At 40.0% G+C, this 24,336-nt stretch overlaps 1 long non-coding RNA gene across 1 annotated transcript in view; it reads left to right on the top strand.

Moving 5' to 3' along the window:
* The window catches only part of LOC144017120 (uncharacterized), a 189,088-nt gene that overhangs the window by 150,338 nt on the left and 14,414 nt on the right, over positions 1-24,336 (top strand). The window contains exon 4 of the long non-coding RNA XR_013283112.1: positions 7,434-7,537. This is a non-coding gene — a long non-coding RNA (uncharacterized LOC144017120). The remainder of the gene's footprint in view (positions 1-7,433; positions 7,538-24,336) is intronic.

Here is a 24,336-nt window from a genome sequence, read left to right as displayed (position 1 = left end):
AAGTAGAGGTTGACTTTCTGTTATTTATCCCGTTCTGACCCATAGATGATTGCAGTGGACATGACATATTTGCATGTCTTAACCAATAAAACACATAATTTGGATGATGTCAACTTTGTCAACACTTCTGGTTCATGACAAGTTGATTTGCATGATGTTCATGTTAAAATATAAGCGCACGTTAAAGCCATACTATCCACTATAATAAATAAAAGCATAAGATAACCCCCCCAAAATTTTCCATATTTTTCTTATGTGAAAAAAAAAAAAAAAAAAAAAAAAAAGTCAAAATCAGCAAATAAATAAATAAATGATTAAATAAAAATTGCCCATCAGAAAAAAAGCGGGTCTGAAAGGGGTTAAAAAATAAATATATTTTATTTTATTACACCAATACGAACCCACCACCACGGTTCCCACCCCTGTAAACACTTGTCCCACTTTTCTTTTTAATCTTAAAATGGATTACCTTAATCAGAAACTGGATTACAAATGGTCACAAATGAAAATCCACAATAAATAAACGACCTGCGACATAGCGAGGGAACATCACACAAGTATGAACCCTAAGTGGAACATTTCGATTTGATTTGATTCAATTCAATGATAGTCTGATTCGATTCAATACGGTACGGCTCAGTTTGAGAGCGTACTCCCAACAATATATGATTCAATACATATCTCGTTATATCTTTAAGTAGAGCGATTTGCTTCGGTTCGATGCATTCCCGTCTTTTAAATCAAAATTGATTTTTCAATCAGGAATTCAGTCATTTTCCAATAGTTTTTATTACACTCCTAAAGCTTAACCTTAAAACCCTACCTGTCTGAATAACTCATGCTAATGAAAAGATTTTTATTTTTCGCAGGTTGTGCACCAAATTCTGTGCAAAATTTACCTTTTGATCCTCAGCTCTTCAATTCAATCAAACCAAAATGTCATGTTTATGTTATTATTATTCAAAATATAAAATATATATATTGTAAAACACTTTACTTTCCAAACCCTTCAAATTCAGTCATACCAAAATGCAGTGTTTTGTTGTAATTCACTAAATATTGAAGGCACAAGCAAAATACACAAGCGTGGCATTGGCCTCCTTGTTTACACTCCAGTCAAGCCAACACACTGCGAGCGAGTCTATGAAGTTCCTGCGTGATCTTGATGGCAGCGAGATGCAGATGATGATTATGATGATGATGATGATGGAGGTGGCTGCGCATTTGGGTCATATGCAGACTCCAGCCTCGTAAATCCCACCTCCTCAGTGATGAGCACCGCACCCGATGACTTATGGAGGACACAGACGTCCAGTTTAAGGGTCCCCTCGTAAACGGCAGCCTGGCGGCATTGTCAATTTTCATATTTCATCGTCTCTTACCGGTACGGAGGTGCGGAGTTATATCGCCATCCCGGAATCTCATTAAAAATCCTCTGGAATGAATTCATCCCATCGCCTCCATTGTTATAAAGTGACTTCCTACAGTAAATAAGGATGTCTGTGTTTACTCTCTACTGTGTCATGGATATTCAACGTTTAGTGATTAGACAAATGAATGTGTATTTGTAGCCTTGATCTTGTGTTTTAATAAAATTTTGTACAATATATGTGTTAAGATGAACTGGAGTTTATCAGGATTTGTTGATTTCTTGTATGATGTCATCAAAGACTCTTGTTTGAACTGGTGCACAACATTTTGCAAAAGAAAACCACGTGTATTTATTTTATCAATTGCGATTTAATTTCCAGTATTTAATTTAAATGAATGTTGTCGTGCGTGTGCAGCGACAAGCTGAGCTCATCTCTCGTGCGTGTGCATTCATCAGGCGTGAAGATGAACGTCTTATTGTGTTATTGTCATCCGTGTGACAGGCTTCAAAGAGCACCTGGTTGGCGTGCACACTTCAGCTCCTTTGCGAGCCATTCATGTGCCGTCTTGGTAAAGTAACCCTCTGAGTCATTAGCGAGCACCTCGCTGCGGGTTTACACGCATGTCCGTTTTTTTTTTTTTTTTTTTTTTTTGCGTGAGGCCTCCATTGTGTTGAAGCTGAGCGGGTTCCGGTAAGCGACACTCGGAGGAGTGACTCATCTTTGGGGGATGGGCTATGGAGAGCTTGGAGAGGCTAACCAGCTGAGTCATAGCACGTCATCACTTAAACAAAGAAATTGCTCGAGCGCTAATAAAGATGTTTTTGCAAAATGTAGCAATGGCTAGACACGTTTGAGCTTAGTTAGAAATGGCCTTATTTTGGAGTGGAAAAACACTTTTAAGTTCATCACAAATACAGATAGGAAATTGTTAATGTGGTTAGAGAATCATGTTTTTGGAATGTAGGAGGAAACCAGCATACCAGCAGGAAAATTTCTAACAAGCACTATCAAAACAAAAGCAGACAGTGCTGTCATAGATTAGCGTTAGCTAGTCTGCTTGTCTCCATCAATAAATGGCTGAAAGTGCATCGGTTACTGTCACTCATAAGTTGAAAAATTTGTAAATTGGCGCATTCTTACGGTACATCAACATATCTATGTATTTTCATGTGGAGTCTGAAGTATCAAAATACCTCTCGGCGATCTGTTCGCACACAATGGTACACATTGTCGCTCGTGCGCTGTGTATATGCGCGTGTGTGTGTGTTATGTGTGTGTTACGCGCCATTTCCTCTCGTCGACGCTCTGTTGGCGCGTGTGATATTTACAAAAATGTTATGCCTTGACAACCCTCAATTAAACCTGTCATAACAAAGCTCATCCGAAAGCGAGACAGGAAGGAAGGGGCGCCCCAATGGATGATGTCAGCTTGGCGGCAGCGAGAGAGAGGGAGAAAACATGTAAACAGCTGTTCTTGGAATATCAATGACGGCAAGAGTGGTTGTGGGGGGGTATCAAACATGTTTTCAGAGCGTGCCCAATTGCAGTGCGTGTTTGACCTGCTTAATTGGCGCCTTCTGAATTCTGCAAGACCATTACGCAACTGTGTCGTTGAAGATAGCAGCAGTTGTGTTGTTTTAAACCAAACGCCTCCATTAAAGTGATGTCTTATGATCTATAACGCTAGTCTTCGAAGGCTATAAATCTGCCGGTACGCTTTGAAGTGGCTCCACTGAAAGGGAGAACGCGGGGGCAAATGGAGTTATTAGGACGAGGGGTAAACGGGTGCTTTTTCGTAGAGAGCCAAAAACAAGCTCAACTGCGTCGGGGTCAGCCTGTCTGTTTGGTTTTGCGAGTCTCGATCTCTGGATGATCTGTTTAGGCCATGTGGATGTTGTAAATTACAAGGCAGGTTTGAATTGTGTGTAAGTGCGTCTCTGACCTGAGGCGTTAAAGCAAAAGAAATTTTGTGCTGTTTAGAGCTATAAAAAGTGTCTCTGTTGGCTGATCTCTCTTGCTGTGACGTGCCTGTTGAAGTCTTGCTTTCCTGAACTGTCTTTGGCAGTTGTGGACGACATCATTGAACCATATAGACATGAAACGGGATTAAAATAATAATAATACTAATTTTTATTTTCTCCCAATTTGGTAAGACTGTCCTCAGCGTAAACACGGGCAAAACTTAATTTTCGTTCCTGGGCAAGTCTCATCTATCGTGTTTAGGACCGTGTTCCATCTGGCAATTAACAAAGTAGACTAGATTTTGACTTGCAAAAAACAGGTCTAACTTGTGATGCAGGTGCTGAAACGTTATTTTGGTGGATTTGATCAGAAAGATTTGGCGCTCCATGGACGTGTCTGGTGGATTTCATCGTATTTGTTTAATAAATATGACAACTCCATGCGATAATCCCTCTAACTCATTGTAGAAATCAATTCATTGAACAAATTATTATCATTATCATCTTGAAAATATTTTAATAGCTTCCCCTAATCGCAACTAGGGGGTTGGTGGTATTGGGGTTACTGTTGCTCACATTGACTACATCATCCCTAAAAAAAAAATTTTTTGTTTTTTTTGTGTGTTTTTTTTTAGCATATTAGTGTTTTTCTGTTTATGCTGTTTTGATAAAGAGATAATGAATAAGAAAATAAAGTGTGACTAAAATTATTGTAACAAAGTTTCAACATTTGCAATTTTTTTCTACTCTACTGCTACTGGTATAAAGGCTAACGTAATCTTGATTAACAAATTGAGAGCTTCAGATTCACTAAGTGCATTTCAGGAAATAATGTTTTATTTTATCTTGTACTTTTGATAATGGCACAAGAGGGGATGGGAATTACTTTGTTTTTTCTAAGCATGGAAAGGTTTCATTTACTGGACCCCAGCAATCATATGAGACCATCCAAGGGTAGGGGGTCGGCCAACGGCAATCCCAAATATGATTCAGCATACAGATGATGTGGGGGCCCCTCTTAAATGGCATTTAGCGCAGGCTGGCATGGCGGTAATTGAAAATGTCAGTAAAAAGTGCTTAGGAGAAATTCCAGCAGGATTATCGCCCCAGTAACATGGGCAGACAGAGGCCTCGTCTCTGGGGAGAGCACAAAGGACTTGTCTCCATATCATAAAACCTGCTCTGTTCCCAATGCAGGGAGGGGAGTCGCTGAGTAACATCTTGTTTTTTTTTTCTTTTTCGTTTTTTTTTTTTTTTTAGTGTGTCCATGTATGTATGTGTCTGTGTTGGAAGAAAGTGGGGGTCAGGGTTGGACGGGGGTCCTCTCTTCTTTTTTTTTTCTTTTTTTTTGCCACTGTTGTGGGTGCATCATATAAAAGAAGATATACAAGCGATTCACATGCAAATGCACAGGGTGATTTAGAAAAAGGGGGAGGGTGAGAGGGGAAAATGTGCTATTGAAAGCCACTGGAGGGGACAGGGAGGAAGGTGGTGGACATTAAGCAAAGGGGTGGGGGTGCGAGGTGCCTGAAACAGAGAGACATTTGTGTAATCTGGCTTTATGTATCACCACTTGTGAATAATAACATGAAAAAAGAAAAAAAAAAGGAGACTTACCTCATCTGCCGGCTCGAGCCAAGGCGTAAATAAAAGGCCGCGACAATGGAATGACTATTAGCCGGGCCTCTGCGCTCAAGCTCGATCAGCGCCCATTCTTTGGAGCCACTGGCAAGAAGATTAATGTTTTGTTAAATATCAGTGTGGGAGCTTGTGAAGAAGAGGAGGAGGGCGGGAGGAAGAAGGGCTTGCTTAGTGGGCCTTCGGAACTTAGTCAGCCAATGTGTAATTATGCTTCTGTTGCTACGCATGCATCCCACGCTGAAGTGACGGTACAGGGTTGTTATGGTATCACATGCGCGTATTTGTCCAGAGGATTATGGGTAATGTTGCGTGGGGGACGTGTCCAACGCGTTTCGATGTAAAATATAGAACAGGATCTCCCCCAAGGCTTCTTTGAGGCGAGTAATAGAGAAACTTTAATAGAGTCATCGTTCCTATGTTGCATTTGTATGTTCTCCATGGGGTTTCTCCAGGTATCTTACTCCCATGTTCGGAAAACAGAAGTGGGATTAGATAATTGTCCAGGGGGTACCCCTGCCCCGGACCCAAACTCAGCTGAAATAGCTAGCTAGCTAGCTTGCCAGTGATTTATGGAGGCTTGGGTCAGTAAAATTCACATTTGGGGCTCACAACAGCTCCAACCTGGTTGCCAATGGTACGCACAATAGCACTTCCCTCAGTCGATGACGTTGGGCTGAGCAGTGCTGAGCATTAGCACGAGACCGGACCGCCTCCCCAAAACTGGCCTGTTCAGAATGGTTAATTAGTAAAACACTATTGACGCTACAATGTGGTTGTCAAAGTGTGTGTGACATATGAACACTACCAAAATAGCAGTAGAAGTTAGCATATCATGTCAGTATTTTAACTTTAGCGTAATGGTAAGGAGCTAATGTTAGAAATTCTGTGACATATGAGCACTACCAAAGTAGCACCATGGCTAGTAGCTAGTAGAAGCTAGCATCTCATGTCAGTAGTTTAACTTTAGCATAATGGTATTGTTAGAAATTTTCGCTATAAATATAGTTAGTTTTAGTTAGCTTTCTAAACGTAAAATGTGGTTTCAGTTAGCGCTTGCTTTTTTTTTTCTTTTTTTTTAAGCACTCTCATTTTTATTTTATGTCATTAACAAAAATGTTTATTCAGTTTTTTAATTAACATTTTGTTAGTTTTAGTTAATTTTAATAGCCCTTGGATGGAAGTGTTTTGGTGTGCGCAAATTGAGGATTCTGACCTAAAACAAGACAAAAATGAATTAGTCTTCTTCCAGCTTAATGATATTCATAGTTTGTATGTAGGCCTATGTATGTATATCACAGCTTGTGTGCTTGAGGGTGTGTTTGTGCTTAAAACATTTGTAGTAATGTCCTCCTCCCATGCCAGTAACAGCCCAGGGAGGGTTTCTTTAACCACAATATTACGCAGCATCATAAATCTAGGACCCCTTATAGTATTTATGTCTCTGGCCTTGTGATCTCGCTGATAGGCATGTCTGGACACCGCAACCCTCCCTCCTGGGCCTCTGGAGGGGCAAAGGTCAAGGCAGGGTGCGTTCTGAGGGGGTCGCATGACAGTACGGCTGACAGTCTGGCTGGCTAAGGGGATAGGTGACAGGATGGCACGGACGGCGGTCGACAAGGTGATGGCGATGGAGGTGACAGAAAAGTGACCAGGTGGGGAAGTTGAAGGCGAGTGACGGCAACAGACAACACCGAAGGCTGTGTTCGCTTGTCCGTCCGTCTGTCCATCCGTCCTATCTCGGCATCATCCTTCCGCTAACCATTCCGACCTAGCACAACGGCCCGCAGCGTGCCAGCGTTGGGCAGCAAGTGTAAAGCATGGCAGCGCTTTGTGTGCCAAACATGACGATTATTCTGTTTGCCTGTTTACCTACATACTTGTCCAACACAACTATGAGCATATAAGTCATTCCCTTGTGGTGTTTAGAGGAACTGCGGGAATCGGAAATACCCTTCTATACTGTATAGGCACAAGGGGGAAAATAGTCACATTCTATACTTTTGTACACATTGCATACTGGTACCTATGGGGTTGTGTGTCAAAAGATTTGTAATTGTAATTTGTACTTGTAATAATCCAATAAGATATGCAATTCCTAATGTTATGAATGATCAAATAATCTATCTATCTAGCTAGCTAGCTATCTAGCTTTCTAGCTAGCTATCTCTCTATCTATCTATCTAGCTAGCTAGCTATCTAGCTAGCTATCTCTCTATCTATCTACCATTAAAATGCCAAAACAGTGGAACAAAAATAATAAATTTACGGTTCCGATAAAACTGTTCTAATGGCCACATCCACATCTACTTGTAGCTAATGTTTACCCACTCGTTGACAGTAACCAGCAAGTGGAACCATTTTAATGACTTCCGGCTCCAGTGACTACACTCTTTCTATATGTGTGACGATACATGTGTTTGACTGTCCTCCTGTGTTCTCTCTCATCTCTGACTCACAGGCGTGAAGCGGCGAAGCGGCCCAGATACGTGTGTGCCTGTGTGTGTGTGTGTGTGTGTGTGTGTGTTGCACTCCAAGAGAACCACGCTGGGGAGGAAATGAAAGGTACTCCCCTCATTTCATACACCAGCAGTCTCACTTTCTGACTCAGCAAGCCAGCTTGAATGAGCATGTGTGCGTTCACACGCTTGTTGGATTACATATTTTACCTTCTACATGTACTGCTGAGCCCAGTTCAACTCAGTTGCTAACAAAAACAGCAGCACTAAATCACTTTAAGTTTTGCTTACTGGCTTTGGTACATTTGTTAGATCAGAATTGAAATTTGCAAAACAGAAAGTACATTTCTCAAAAGAGTCCGTACAAATATCAAAACATCATGGTTCCCCGCAAAAGTGATTTTCTTTCTCAAAATCCTCAGTAGCCTACATCTTCTCAAAAGTAAACGTGATCGCGCCCACAATGTTGTTCTGCCATTTCACTGCATTCTCCATCGTCATGCTTTTTGTTTAATTTTAAACTTAAATAAAGGCCTTCCCCCTCCATTGGCAGTTGATGGAGACACAATAGCAACACTCCCCTGTGCGGGTTAATAAGTATTCTGTCCCGCTCGGATGCTTTTTACCTCCTAATGCACAGTGACCTCATGTCTGCCTCACTGAGCTTTTGTAAACTACTCAATGACTCCGCTGCACCCGTCCAAATGCAGCCAATTTGGCTGTGTGTGAGTATTTGTGAGTCTATTTATAATACCACCATTTTATTTTATTTTATTTTTTTGTATATGAAGACTTTGATGGGCTGTGTACAGAGTAGGGTGGCATGTCACGCTGCACTTTGTGCTGGAGTGTTGCTTCTTTGTTGCCAAAAATGTCATTGAGCAGCACAGATAACAAAATCGCTCTGGACAAAAGTTTTGAGATGTGTTGCCATTGCTGAAAATGGAAGGACATATGGGGATACGTCTATGTGAACGCTGATAGACTTTTTTTTTTTTTTTTTTTTTTTTTTTTTTTTAAATAAACACTGGGAACCAAGAAAAATAAAAATAAAATAAAAAATGAAGTAAAACATTAATGAATTGTACAGTTAATACAATACAAGTACCACACTTGAGTAGTTACCCTAGTACCACTAGTACTTTTGATACATAAACAAAAGACACCATTTTAAAGAAAGACCTATATATCCAAATATAGCATTTTTCCTTATCATGAAAATCAACCTTAAACATTTCTTGACAATAATATGTTATATGTAACCTCACTAGTCTAAACTTGACATTCCTGTTTTCTGAAGCTGAGCTATGATTGGTTGTTACCTGAGACCTGAGCAACATTGATGTCATCGCCAGTCGACAGCAAGTGACAAAATAGCCACCCCTGAGATGGATACAAACGGCTAGATTTTGTTGCAATATTAACCAGAATACCATATTTAGACCAGTGGGGTTGTATAGAGCATATTATAATTATGTTTTTTAAATGTGTTGACTTACCGGTACTTTGTATAGAACACACAATCCAATTAATGTGATTGAATGAATGAATGAATGAATGAATGAATGGATTCCAAGCAAACATTATGGTTGGATGGAAGTCTGCTATCCTAATGCAAACATATATGGGCTAATACGAATTAGAATCAGTATGGCGATAATTTTAGTATTACAAAAAAAAAAAAAAAAAGACGAGTTGCTGTGTGTCTGAAAAGCTTGTCAAGTGAATGTTAGTAAGTATGGGGAGAACCAGCTAGTGTACTGTAAAAACCAATGGGAAATGGGCACTTAAAAATTCCGATACAGTAGTAACTCAAACAGTGACCACTGTGCTCCAACTTTGGAGTCTGTGCTAACTTGTCATCGCCATTGCTGTTAAGATGTGTCTCTGCTGGTTCTTGGCAGCAAACATTCAACCTGGCAGCCATCAGGTGTCCTGGCCTGCCCGGCTGCTTTGCTGTCCAGAAGCAGAGGACAGTAGAGGCGCATGAGTGACATAAGCCATCAGCGTCAAAGGGGGAGCAGGTTGTGTGTTGTTTGTCAGCGGTGGCGGTCAAACCCGCTGAGAGCACCTGGCTGCATCTTAAAAAGCATCCAAAAGGCCAATTTGTGAATGTATGCACGACTTCACGTGCCATATCGCCACGGGCTCGTGTGGTCACGTGACCTGCCCTCTCATCGACAAATACAATTCTCTTCATAAAAAAGAGGTGGAAAATTCCAAAGCTGGTAGGTCACCCGTCAGACGTCTTTTGTTTGCGCACGGCAGACAGAAAAAGGTAACAGTTTCTGTTTATATGCTTTTATAGCTTTTATGTTAAGGCACCGAGAAAAGAAAAACAACATTTGCCTGCGTGATTTATGCCGTGTTTGGACAAGTATGAACAATCTGTCTTTACGCAGCAACGCTGTTTCCTTCAGAAATATCTCCATTGTAACCTAAGAGAGGAAATGTCCACATTTTATGTGTTGGTTTAGCAATGTGGTAATTTAAAACCCTATCAAGTACATGACCTCTAATTTACAAATGTATTTATTGACTTTTTTTTTTTTGGTCATGCAGTATGAGTGACTTTATTTTTTGCCTTATTCTACCTATTCTAGATTTACTGTGTGACAGGTGAGTCAAAAATATTCCTTTTGAGGTCTTTATTTGGCGTTTTGTTTTATTTTGTGTGGGACACCGGAAAGTTCACATTTGAAGAAGGGACAGACAGAGAGAAAGGAAAGGAACTTTTTTTCTTCTTATTAGGCTATTGTGATTGTAGAAACAACATAAATATGTGCAGAAAATGTTATTGTGTAATTCCCTTTTCAACAATTATGTAAACAAATCGAGAGCTCTTTTTATGAAAATGGAAAGGTAGAGGCTAAAAAAACAATGTATGGAGAAATCATAGTCAAATTGAATTTGCTTTTAGGTGCTTCTGAACCCATCGTACAACTCATGCTGCCAACCCCTCCCCTCTCTCAACCACACACTTACTCAAAACTTAGAACTTTAATGAGTTCTTAAAAGTAGTTTTACCGTGACAGCAAAAATCCAATCCATTAAAATGCATCTGGGGATTTTTTTTTTACTTTTTTTAAACAACCCCCAAAAAACAAAAAAAAACAAAATAAACATTGAATATATTTTTCCTGGCAAAACAGAAGAATTGGGGGGCGGTTGACTGAATATTTCAAATGATATTGGTGAGAAATAAATCTACATATATGTGGGGGGTCTACTTACTCACTTACTTCGTATTATAAGGCCACAGACAGACTTTCATAAACAAGCACATGCAAATAAATAAATAAATTGGGAGGGTGAGTGGCCAAAAGGGCAGATTGGTCACCCTCTACATGATCCCCAATTTGGTTGGTATGAGAATAAAGCAGAAAACAGAGCGCAACAAATCAGTTTGCACATGATTGGGAAGCCAAACGTATACACGGGTACAAGAGAGCAAAAAATAAATAAATAAATAAAAAAAACGACATTTTTTGGGGAGGTGGTTGTGGAACATGTGGAAGTGCGACCAAAAGGCAATTTAAAAAAAATCAACAACGCTTTGGAATAAACCGAGACCTGAGAGAGTGGGAGGAAAAAAACAATGATAAAGATATCAAAAACATTCTTGGGAACTTTTTGTATTATTTATTTTACATGATGCAATGACTCTTGAATTTTTGTTCTCATTCCCACAACCTAATACATAAGCGCCGTCTCAAATTGCCGGCTTTGAGTTACATGCTGAGAACTTATTTATTGTGGCACCTTTTCTTTTCTTTGCCCGTGTCACTCCACTACAAAACCTAATTAGTGCTTTCAGCACCGCCTCGATTAGGCGCAACCCGATCCTCGGATCAGGAGAGGGCACAAAAAATAATTGCCGCATTCCTGACAACCCTCCATATTATAAATCAGTGGTCATGTTTTCAATGGAAATATGATTTCCCCACTACAAATTACCCAACCTGTTTTATGTCCTCCCGCACGCTATTAAAGCGCTAGCGTGTGGGAGGAAGTAATTTGCTTCAAAGGATTTTTGGCAGCAGCGGGGTCGTGACTTTTTCGGCTTGTTTATGAAGCAACTACTCGCAAAGGCGGACAAGTGAGCTGGTCACAGAAGAGGATCAACGTGGCCTGTGTACATTACATGTTGTTAGAAATTGACTGTATCGGTGAGCGACGTCCTTCCCAGTGGCAGTCGCTTGTCTTTGCACCTTTACGGAACTTAACTAACTCGGTTTCAGCCATTTTCAGAACCATCATTACATTCCCACATGAAAAAAAAACGTAAAATACATCAAATATGTCCCTGGAAATGAATGAGTCAAAAACATACAAAAAGGTTGTTTTAAGGGAATTGGAGCATCTCGGAAGCTCCCATTTTCCACGTCATTCCGCACCCCTTCACTTTTGAGACCAGTGTAACACTGGGCTCATCCCATTTCTCTAATTGCCACTTACTCAGTCTGTGGTGTTCTCTTCTCTGTTTACATGCTAGAACCTCCCACCAGAAAGTCCATCGAGGAGGGAGGAGCTTGACAGGTATACACTTTTGTGGAAATCAGATAATTGCCTCTCGACGTCATCATGTGATGGAGACGTCTCATTAAGATGGCGTCACAATATTCACGGAAGTTGATCATTTGTCTCAACAAGAAAAGGTTTTAAGTTCATGTTGTACCTGCTACTAATCTGGACCAGGTTACCATATTGTTCTGTTTGGTTTATCCGTAGACTACACCAGATTAGCCCATCAGTAGCTGTCAACACTAATCATGTGTGATTGATTTAGGGTTTCAAAAATAAAGCACTCTCGTCAAAGTTAATAACATTAATTTCATAAAGTCATAAGTTTGATATTAATACTGAAATTCACAGTAAAGTTAACAAAAACTAAAAAGTTGATTGAATTCAAATTTGTAGACAAGTTCAGTCAATGTTATCCCAAAATAACTTTAGCTTTTTCATTTAAACCAGGTCTTAACACTCCTAATTTAACCCATTCAAATTTTTTTGACACTGCCCTCAAAAACAATCGAGAATCAGTTGGAACGGGAATCAAAATGAGGAACCAGAATCATTCAACTTGAAACGATGCCCAACCCGAGTCCACACGCTCAAATCCGTTAGATTTGCCCCTTGAGGATACATGTCTGTAATGCTGATTATTGCTGTTGTCCCGATGGCCTAATTTCTACGCATACTTGTAATCCCGCTCAAATTATTGTGCTCTGTTTAGCTTTGACCTTCCAGACACGACAAGGTCGTGCAGTGCGAACTAGTCCGGCGTCTGTCGGCCAAATTCACTGGTGTGCTCGGGTGTCTTCCAAGGGTCATAGGGCAAATCTTGTGGTAATCTTCTAATCCAATTGGCCCGCGCCGTATTCACATGATGTGCCAGAGCAAAACGCACACACGCATACTGTAAACGCACACACACACAGAACAACAGAGGTATGCACACACACTGGCTGTCCTCACTCAATTTTGACTGCATGTAGTCCATTTAGGCCTGAAGCAGATTAGCAAAGTTGACTCCTGAGTGAGGGAATTCCACCAAAGGCATAATTGGCCGAATTCATAAACCAATTAAAAATGTATTCTAAAACATGGCCTTCTACAAAGTCTATGTGATTGGAATGATAATTTCTTTGTAAATAGCTCATGTTTCAATGCAGGCACATGTGGCTTATAGTCAGGTGCGACGTATGTATGTGCAAATTGCTTTTTCCTTTAGAAATGTAATGGGTGCGGCTTATAATCAGGTGCGGTTTATAGTCCAGAAATGACGGTACTGTGCAAACTCGACAAAACCTGTACCAAAACTCTTGAAGATGTTGCTTTCCTGTGACTCAGTCAATTAATATTTTCATGCAAGGTTTGTTTTGAGTGCATCTGTGTTGCAAATTTCTCTACAAAGTCATTTACAAAATGAAAAATGCTTGAACATTTTGCTTTTCTATGAATAGCTCAACTAATATTAAGGTGCGTAAACTCCTTTTCTGGAAACTGCTTCACAACTGTGTGGCATAGTTCTTTTACAAATGCACAAAAACACGTACTGTATCTCACTGAGGTCAAGCTAAAGTCTTGGATGTGGGGGACGAAACGGGACAAAGCAGGGCTCGCCGAGAAGAAAGTGTCCCAACAAGTAAAAGTGTGACTGTGGTGCAGTTGCTGGCACATCGCAAGGAGCAGATGTGGAGGGCCAAGCAGCCTGCTGCATGCAAGCGGCCATCTGGCCAAGCTAAATATTGCCTCAGAGCACCCCCATTCTATTTGCCTTTGGCCAATTTGTATTGTCCGCGGTCACACATAGGTACACTCCAATCACTGTCGACTAGCTTGGGTATGGAGGGGGATGGGATTTATTGGAGGTGCCATCAGGGTGATTAGTTCCAGTGGTCAACAATGAGCCGGGGGGCTTGTTGTGTGTTTGAATGCGCGGCCGCTCTACAGCAGGCGTGAATGGCGAGCGGCAGAACAACACTCCCACCACTCAATGGTGTCTGTCGCTTGAAAAGTCACATCAAACAAACAAGTGCGGACAAAGGAGGGCCACTAAACCAAGAGATGGGCATCTGCATGCTTCTTAAACCTGACGCAACATTTCTGGAAACAAATGAGACAGGTTTAATAACTACCACCTGTTGCATGCAGACACAAATACATAATAAGTTTTTTGTTTTTATATTGATGCATGGCTAGATTTTGTTAATATGCTGTATTCACACACACACACATATATATATATATATATATATATATATATATATATATATATATATATATATATATATATATATATATATATATACAGTAGCAAATGCTTAGTACAGTATATATAGTTTTCTGTTCATATTGTGTTATATTGATTTTGTTCACATTCACATCTGCACAGTAAAAAGATGTATTGGCATAGTAGCTGCTATAGCCATTCAAATTGGCTTCTGTTTATAATACCTCTAACTAGTGGCCCACAGGCACTCTGAGTGGCCCTTAATTAATTAAAAATAAAAATAAAAAATAAGAACAATTGTGCACTCCATAAAATTCTAAAAAAAAACACTAATAAACATTCAATATACGTTTCAGTGAAAAAATGCATTTTTAACACAAAATAAAATAACTAAATCCACGAATATGTGATCCCGCGGATGGCAAACCAATATGAATATGGAGGGCTGATTGCCGTTTTAAGTTGTAATATCACCATTCACCACTAGATAGCAGACATGGCAAAGTTACGCTTACATTGTGTCTTACACTGCCCTATACTACAACTCGAGTTGGCCTAAATTTTTTGGGGAACGATCAAACATATCACCTTAATACGATTAAAATTTGAAGTGAGTTTTTTTTTTTTTTTTTTTTTGTCAAAAAATGAAACAAAATGATTTTTTGCACTTAATGTTGGTTTGCTGTTCAGCAGTAAAGTGCCATCTTGAATAGTTATTTTTATGCAAGACAGAAAAAACAGAAAATTACAGCATGTCGTGAGAAATGTATTATGAAAAAAGACATATTTTGCACATATGCAAAAGGATAATACTGTATGTGGCCCTCCAGCAGCACTGATGAGAAATTGTGGCCCTCATTTTAGCATTTTAGTTGCCCATCCCTGACTAATATCAAAAATAAAATGCATTGTATGTATTTATCAAGTATATTGTCACTCAGCTGTTGGCATCACTTTTTATTTTTCCCTTTTTGTTGCTGTTCTCGTTTACCTTTGTACATATAGTATCTATATCTTTGCCACATATACTGGTACTTTCATTCTACTTACTCTCATTGCCTAGTTTAGGTAAATGTACATTGATTAGCTGCTCTTCATTCTTGCCTGCTGCGACTGCAAAAAAATGAATTTCCCCATTGCAGAACTGCTCAAGCCTTGTCGTGTTGTAATGACTGAAAACATTTTGTGCAATGACAACCGTCAAAATGAACTGTATTATACACTGTATTGTATTCTCGCAGAAGTGCGCAACGCCAACGATTCATGCCGTTAATTTAACCGATTTCAAAGCCCACAAGCGCTTAGCAACATCCTCTGTGGACATACAGGAAGCTCCCAGGCCCGTCGCGGCACCCGCAGGCCCTTCCAACAGACTTCTCTGCGGGCATGAAAGAAAAAGAAAAAAAAAAAAAAAAGTATCCGTCATTAGTCTCACCTTGGTCTGCTTACATCACAGACCAAGCATTCCAAGTTGTCCTCTAATCAAGCGAGCACCAATATCCTGCAATTAGTTCAGTTTCCACACTGTGCCCTCGGGGTCCGGCTCCGGCCTGGGAAATGGGATCCAGTCCCTTTCTGTAAAGCCCCGTCTTTTTGCGAAGCGCGACACACTTGCACGCACACATGCACACACGCCGCTGTTATCAGGCTATGTTTGCATGGGAACCACATGTAGTGTGTGTGCGGATCCTTTCATATGCTTGTGGCGGGGTGGGCTGCGGATTAGATTAGCCCGTCTCATAACGATTAAGTGTAATCTGGAAGTGTCCTTGAGCAAGAAAGACAATGTAGTCTGTGAACGACTGCATGGGAATTACTGAATGTATCATGAAAAGTCTGTTTAGTGATGATTCAATCTGTTTTAACATAGTGACATTAACAATGACAACGGTATTTTTTAATGGCCACCGCAAGGCACGGGCAATTAAGTATTTGCATTGTTTTAGTAAAAAATAAAAAAAAAATAAAAAAAAATAATAATAATAATAATAATAATAATAATAATAATAATAATAAAGGGCGGCACGGTAGTCGAGTGGTTAGCACGTCCGCTTCCCAGTTCTGAGGTCTCCGGTTAGAGTCCAGGCTCGGGCCTTCCTGGGTGGAGTTTGCATGTTCTCCCCGTGCCCGCGAGGGTCTTCTCCGGGTACTCCGGTCTCCTCCCACATTCCAAAGACATGCATGGCAGGTTAATTGGGCGCTCCGAATTGTCCCTAGGTGTGCTTGTGAGTGTGGATGGTTGTTCGTCTCTGTGTGCCCTGCGATTGGTTGGCAACCAGTCCAGGGTGTCCCCCGCCTACTGCCCAGAGCCAGCTGAGATAGGCGCCAGCACCCCCCGCGACCCTTGTGAGGAATAAGCGGTCAAGAAAATGGATGGATGGATAATAATAAAAAATGCTGAAAAGTTTTGGTAATTAGCATCGTTAGCAGTTGGTAGCTTTTGTAAACACATCTTATAAACGTCCCAGTGGGGCTTGTTGCTTCATAGCTTGTGTGGTTGAGGTGAGCAGTGACTCATTTGCATGAGACGGACCAACCCCTTGAAACAGAACGAAAAGGAGATATGTTACTAAGGCACCTTGGAACTGTTAAAAATGTAAAATAAATAAATACAAAATGTCTCCTCCAGTCTTTCCAATGTGCTGCAAGTGAGTTCTTTTGAGAGCTGTTGAGGATGATCAGAAACTCGTGGTGTGGTCCTCACACACACACACACACACACACACACACACACACACACACAGAAGCCTGCTTTTGCAGCTGTTTAATATAAATTCCGCTCAAATATCTTTGTCCACATGGTTTATTTTGACAAACAATACACAGGGCCCGCATTCCTGCCGAGCCCCCAACCCTTATCCCCCTCCCATTCCGTCACTGTCTAAGCAGGCGGCTTCCCTTCAAGGGGAGCAGACGCCGTTGTGCACAGATGGTCCAGTGGCACCGCTGTCATACAAACAGGCTCCAATAAAGAAGATATACACACACGCGCACATGTATCAATATGGATACATAAGCCGTTCATTTTTAGAGGAGGGACAGATGTGCAAAGGAAAAACATGTATATGGATTTGGGGGCGCCAAGCGTGTTTATTTTAATTGGATCCATTCACATTCATCACAAGCTTTGTGAACATGTTCCACATGATAAGACAGTGTTGTGTTACACTCTTTTTGGACACGCGTGACCTCCTCCCAGCCAAACTAACGCACATTATGTGTACATTTGTAACATACAGCGATGCCTGAAATTATTCATACACTGGTCCAAGTTTTCAGTTGAAGTGATTGGGGGGTTTTTTTGTAGCTGGAAATGATGCAAGAAAGTGGTGAAAGATTGAGTAGTTGTGTTACAGATATGAATTAATATTTCATAATATTTTCCTTGATTATTTGTTGTTAATCTCATACACAGCCTGGTACAGGCGTTTAACACTTTCAGTGAGACTCATTTCCTGCCAAAAGATACCATTCAACAAAAACAAAAGCACTTTTGTTCAAAATCATGAATCATTTTGTGATTCACTGTGAGTAGCAAAAGTTCAAAAAATATGTGCGTACAACATACAGTAAGTGCCAAACAGTGCTGCTTCAGTGATAACATGTTCTCTGTATATACATTTTGAAACATTATTTTACTATTATTCAGGAGAATTAAAAAAAAAAAAAAAACAGTCCAGAAAATATAAAATATATACTATATATATATATATATATATATGTGTGTGTTATGCATGCATTAACAAAATAAATTGAATTTCAAGAAAAAATATAATCCATCCATCCATTTTCTCAGCCGCTTAGTCCTCATAAGGGTCACGGGGAGAAAAAAATATATAAAACAAAAATATTTACTAATGAAAAATTGCTATAAAAGGTTGGTGGGAAATTTTGTTTTTTGTAAATACAACCTTTTTGTAAATACAACCTTTTGTGTAATTTTTAATTAGACCACCATGGATTTTCACATTTTGAAATTTGTAAAATATTTGTGTATTTTTTTTTTTATTCCAAACACTAAGAAAAGTACATTCATTTAAAAATAATAATACTAATAAAATTAAGATGCATGTTTTTTTTATTTCACAGTGAGAAGTCTAAATTAAACCAGTATTGCAAATTGAAACCTAAATAAATAATTGAACATTTAAAATGAGAAATAATAATCACAGCAAATAGCATTGTAACACAAAGTAAAAATACAACAACAGTAATAGTAGCATATATTAATATTTAAAAAAAAAAAAAAAAAAAAGTTTAAAAACGAAAGTCACTCACTCATCCGAGTTCTATTTTGTCAAAAATGGCTGTTGTGTTACCGTAACCATAGAAACCAAGTTACATCATATAGCACCAAATTTCTTACATATATCCTACATGCTGAAAATAGCTGAAAATAGTTTATGTTATACTGTATTATATTCATCAACAAGTCATAAATATGCACACATATTCCCCATTACCGTAGGCTACAAGTTTACTTTGAACGTAATTTGATTCTAATTGATTGAATTGTGGTGCCAGGCTGCTTTCCGTCCAATGACATCACACATTTGTCAGTGTAAATTCTCACCCCGCCACCCTGGCCCTCACCCTCGCCTCTCCCCAGGCCCCTCATGCCACATCCACTGCACATCCTTTCCTCCCTTCCGGGCCTCCGAGCTGTGGAGCCTCACAAAGGAGCCCTTAACAAGAGAGAAGAAAGAGCCGGTGCCACTTGGACGGGATTACATCCTAGTAAGATTCTTCAGTCCTCTTAACCCTCCCCTGGCCTGATTAGAAAGTGAGCGCTGGGGGGGTGATCATAAGGGGAAGGGGTTTGGCTTGGGCTGGGGGGTCTCCACACATGTCCAATCAAGTGTTGCGCTGTTGTGCCGAGTGGACTTGCTCGCGTTCGCGTCAGTCTGGCTGCTTTGCTACTAAAGTGAGTCGTGAGGCATCGAAAGGGCGTCAAGGTGTTTGCATATTATGCTCCACAGTCTCCACTTGGCTGCAGCATTCTGTTTCCTCGCTGCCTTCAGTCAGCTTTCAAATGGAATTTGAGAATTGTAACAGTTGAGGAGTTAGGAATAACAAAACCAAATACGTATGCTATCGTTAGCTTAGCCTTACTTGCTCCACATTCTCCACTTTGCTGCAGTGCTCCGTTTCCTCGCTGCTCTCAATCTCGTCTCAAGTATTATATGAGCATTATTGGAACACATAAAGATACAGAAGTGCAATTGTTTGCTGAGCTGTACTGACTCCGCTGTCTCCACATTGCTGCAGTTCTCTCTGTCTTTTCTGTGCCCTCAGTCTCTTCTTGAATAAAGTTGTACTTTCATTGTAACATTTAACAAAAAAGTAGACATACAAGCTAATCTTAGCTTACGTTTCCTTACTCCACCATCACCGTTTTGCTGTAGCACTCCTTTTTCTCAGCCCACAATCTCCTCTCGGATAGAATTGCAGTGTCATTGTAATATTTGAGGATACGTGGCTTAAAAATGACAACAACAAACACACACTATCAAGCTTACCCTGTTGTGTTGTATGCCACAGGCTCCATTTTAGTTTAGTTTTCTATTTGCTTTCTGCCCTTAGTCTCCTCAAGAATAAATTGTAGTGTCAATTAAAATTTGAGGAACCACAGCCAGAAATGACAAAAATACAAGTCTGTTTTTTTTCCTTATTCTCTGTTTTTATTTTAATGCATGTCCGAAATAAAAAAATATAAATATACAATTATGCAGCTGCAAAGAATTTTAATGTCTATTATTTTAATTGACAGTATATTGCATGGCTTTGAGGATGTTTCTATTTTTTTCAAAAAGTTTGGACATCGTGCATTTGTGTGAATGATGCACGGCACAAGATCAACACACAAGCTGTGAGGTGCTATTGGCGATGGGCGGTTGGCATAGTTGCTGTGATGATCAAAATGTGTTTGTGCAAAACAATAACAATATCCACTGCAAATAGAAAAAGATGTGCGTCTGATGGCATAGACAAGATTATAGTTGTTTGGCCGCTGTAATGGCCGCTATTCTTTCTGTTGTTTTTCTTTGCCGTCTTATCTATCTGACATTGCCATTTCACTTGCGATAAGTACTTTGACAAAATAGAACCGAGAACCTGAGCAGCTGTGGGGGGTGGGGAGGCCCTGCAGCACTTCCCCCGCCACCGCCTCCACCTTGGAAGCCAGCCGAACCCTGAGTTAGGCTTTGGAACTCCTCCTGTATTGTGTTGCGCACGGCAGCAGGACAGCGGCAAGGCAAGCCCACTTTTCCAGCCCCGGACCGCTTTGCGGCGCTCGGCTGCCCAGTAATTGATGCCTTATACCGGGGATGCGTTTACTTACCATAAAGGCAAGTTGGTCACATTGAAATGATCTTGTAAAGGTTCGAAAAGGACTGCCAGAAAATGGGTGAAGATTATATTATATTTGTGCGTCCTTTATTGTTAAATTGAGTGAAGATTACATTGAATGTGATTGCTTGTTTGTCCACAATTTAAAAAGAAAATGGCATTATCAGTAATGCAAAATCTTTATATATCTGAACATCCACCGTATGTCGTTAACAAAAACATTGATTGCAAAAGCTGCTGAAAAGTGTTTGCATTTTCACGGTTCAGAAGTTGCATCCAAAACTAGTGTGTGTTTTTTTTTTATTGTTTGTTTGTTTGTTTGTTTTGTTTTTTTCCCAAGACACAATTTATCACATTAGTGACAAACGTCTGACATTGCTGGATTTCACTTTGATGGACTGGATGTACTGGTTTCTGTGGATCCTTCCCTCCTTCCTCTCTTTAGTTTTTCCTCTTGTCTCTTGAGATCTCTTTAATTTGTTGGAATTTAGAGGCTTCTGGGGTTGGCGTAAGACTTTGATTTTGTAACCATGGGGAAGGCAGGAAGTGTTTGGTTGGTGCTGGATTTCACTTCCATTTATCTTTCTTTTCTTTTTCTTTTTTCTGACCTTTTCTCTGGTCTCCTGACCGTTTGAACCTCACGACTGGTGAGACTCGGAAGTATCTGGTTAAGGTGAAGGGTAATGGGATTTTTATTAGGTTTTAGGTGAATTAATGAGTATAAATTTACACGTATTTGCACGCACGCACGCACGCACACGAACGCACACATACACGTAAAAAAAAAAAAAAAGAGAGCAATGATGATAAGACGTTGAATCGGTAAGACTGCCGAATGAACAATTCTGAGCGCTCTCTTAAAAAAAAAAAAAAAAAAAAAAAAAACGTCTGACATTGTGCAATTCCTACATTCAAGACCCCTGCATGCACCCACAGATCCACAACAAAGTTTGGCGTAAAGTGCTCACCTTATCTGCCCCCTCATTCCCCTGGACTCCACCCTAGAAAAATACAGCTAGGGGCCTACAAATTTCATTACAACGGCCCTAAACTGTAGCATTTTGGAGCCTTCTAATTATTCCTGTCTCAGATGTGGTTGTGTCTTGAAAGGCCATAAATCAACACAAGTCAGAGCTCAGAGCAGGCCCGGGAGTGCTGAGGAAACTGCAAACAAATGATACGTCCCTTCAAATTTCACTACGCGGCCACAGGCTGGTGGTGGGCTTCCCAGGGAGGGCCCGATACACTCTGCACTTTTTTATGCTGAATAAACAGACTTTTTAAATGGCCCAAAAAGTCAACAATTTTTTCAAGTGCATGTATCCTGGTGGAAATGTACAGTATCTCACAAAAGTGACTACAGCCCTCACATTTCTGCAAACACTGAATAACATCTTTTCATTGGACAACATTGACAGATACATTCCATGCAACAAAAGTGAGTACACCCCTAAGTGAAACTGTTCAAATTGAGCACAGTTAGTTTTCTCTTCATTCTCTGATCTGTCACTAATTCATACACAAAAGATTAAATTTATTAGAAAACAATTCAACTTATTTCATTTAGTCAATAATACACTTTATAGTGAAACTTTTAATGACATTTCAAACATTTAAATATTATACTATGTTTACCTTTTAAAAACAATATAGAATCATAATTGACTACAAAGAATATTTTTATAGCTGGAAAACAGTCCAAAAATGGTGACTAAACATAAAATGGAATAGAAAATCTGACCTGACCTTGTTAACAAACACTTAAATATACTACAGTATAACGTCACTGTCCTTTCTTATTATGTCCATTTTTTTCATTTTTTTTTTTTTTTAAATGTTTATGGGATGAAACTGAATGAAGATATCCCAAAAACGTGGAGGGAAAATGCACACGTGTTTTTCACAGAATGATGATAAGCTTTATACAATGATATGCACAATTGCTCATACAGTAAATGTAAATTATTTTGGATCAAAATATTTTTTTAAAATGTAATTAATTAGAATGGAAAGTTGCTGATAAATAATGTGACTTTTTTTGTACAGGGCAGCTTGAGCTGCCATATTTCTCTTGTGTTGCTATAAACAGCCGGCTGTCACCTGGTGAGGTCATGCCGGTGAAGTGGTGAAGTAATAGACACCTGCAGCTCAGCAGATGTCCCGTCAATTATCACCGCTTGTTCTTTGCCAGCCTCGCCCGCCATCCACGCTACGCACGCCGTTTCCGTGAGGAAAGCCGTAATAGTCCTTTAATTACAGCTTGCCCCCATGAATTCATCGATGATTTCACCTTTTTTTTTTCCCCCCCCATCAATCCCGTCACTGAAATGACGGAATCCTCGCATGCTGTCACTTTGACAGGCGTGTTGCTCGACTAATGCCAGCTTAGCCGCCGTTTCACTGCGTTGCGCGAGGGCATCATGAAGCAGGGTGTCCTTGCCTCTTAGGACTTAAAAGATAACCTGCTTAAGCATCTGCCTTGACGCAGGATATCAGGTGAGGATCATCCAGCATGGTGGATCAAATCTCATCATTGGCCAGCACGCGAGCACTTGCCATGGTAAATACATCCAGGAAGGGAGTGATGCAGTATGGCAGACAGTCCGTTTGAAAAGTTTGAAACCTGTCAGGGGATAGCGTGGGGTTGAGGACCCAAATGTAGGGAAGCAGTGAGGAAAGGCAGGAGTACATGATGTACACAAAAATAAAATATATTTTCCAAAAATAAAACAACAAGGCATGTGGATGAATAGAAGTCCAAATAAAAAGTAGCAAACCAAAACTGGTAATAGACTCGCAAACAGGAACATGACGAGACCAGGACAATGAACTGACGAGGACTGAAACTGAATACAAACCAATTAACGAGACAATGAGGAACATTTACACAAGACTCAGGTGGCTGAGGGAGCTGATTTGAAAACACAAGGGACCGGCTCGACAAGCACAGGTAGGAAGACCTAACGAACAGGACATGAATCACAAGAAAACGAGACATGACATGGGGGGAAAAAAAGAAAAAAACAAAACTAATCTAAACAAAGTTTACCAAACCCAGTTGACCCAGAAATTATTTGCCTTCAGAAGCCCATTTCACTCTCCCTGTAGAAACAGTTAAGTTTTTACATTTTACTGACTCACCATCGTATGACGATACCAACATAGGATTTGGGACATAGTAAAACTTTTCCAGATCTAAACATAGCAACATAAGACATTCCTGCTAGTTAGTAGTAGAAGCATTGCCAGTAAAAGTTGTCCTTTTCAGTCCTATGTTTCTGTTATGTACAAGTAGAAATGGCACCGATATAGAATTGGAGAATGAAGTTAACTCTGAAATTTTTCCATTTAAATGGTAGTACCAGAATCTGCTTTAACACTCTGTAAAAGCCATTTACAACATATTCCATGTCCCGTATAAACACAAAATCCAACTACCAATTGTCTGGCTTTCAGGGGTAGGGAAGTAGTTGTAGAAGCCTCTTCTATACATTTGATGTGAAAGTTGACATTTTTCTGCTTTTTTCTATCTTACTGTTCTGTGTGAATGGCACAGGCATGGAAAGGGTGTACAAAGTCCACCTGGAATTTTTTCGGTTTCATATGTAGTATTCTATATAAAAAGCACTGGAACACAATGCAGAGATGGAGACCAAGCAATTGTCAAACTAGCAATTGTCCCTCTTCAGGGGTAGTAGTTAGTAAGTAGTAGTCTTTTACATTTTCTGTAAAAGCTTAAATGTTCTGCCTTTTTCCTATGATGATGTTCCGTATAATATGTCCTGACAAGGAATGGAGGGAGAAAGTTAACTGGCAATTTT

This window comes from Festucalex cinctus, chromosome 4, assembly GCF_051991245.1.
Source record: "Festucalex cinctus isolate MCC-2025b chromosome 4, RoL_Fcin_1.0, whole genome shotgun sequence".
In the NCBI taxonomy this organism is placed as follows: domain Eukaryota; kingdom Metazoa; phylum Chordata; class Actinopteri; order Syngnathiformes; family Syngnathidae; genus Festucalex; species Festucalex cinctus.
The sequence above is the reverse complement of the archived record's forward strand: the minus strand, read 5'-3'. Positions and strand labels throughout refer to the sequence as shown.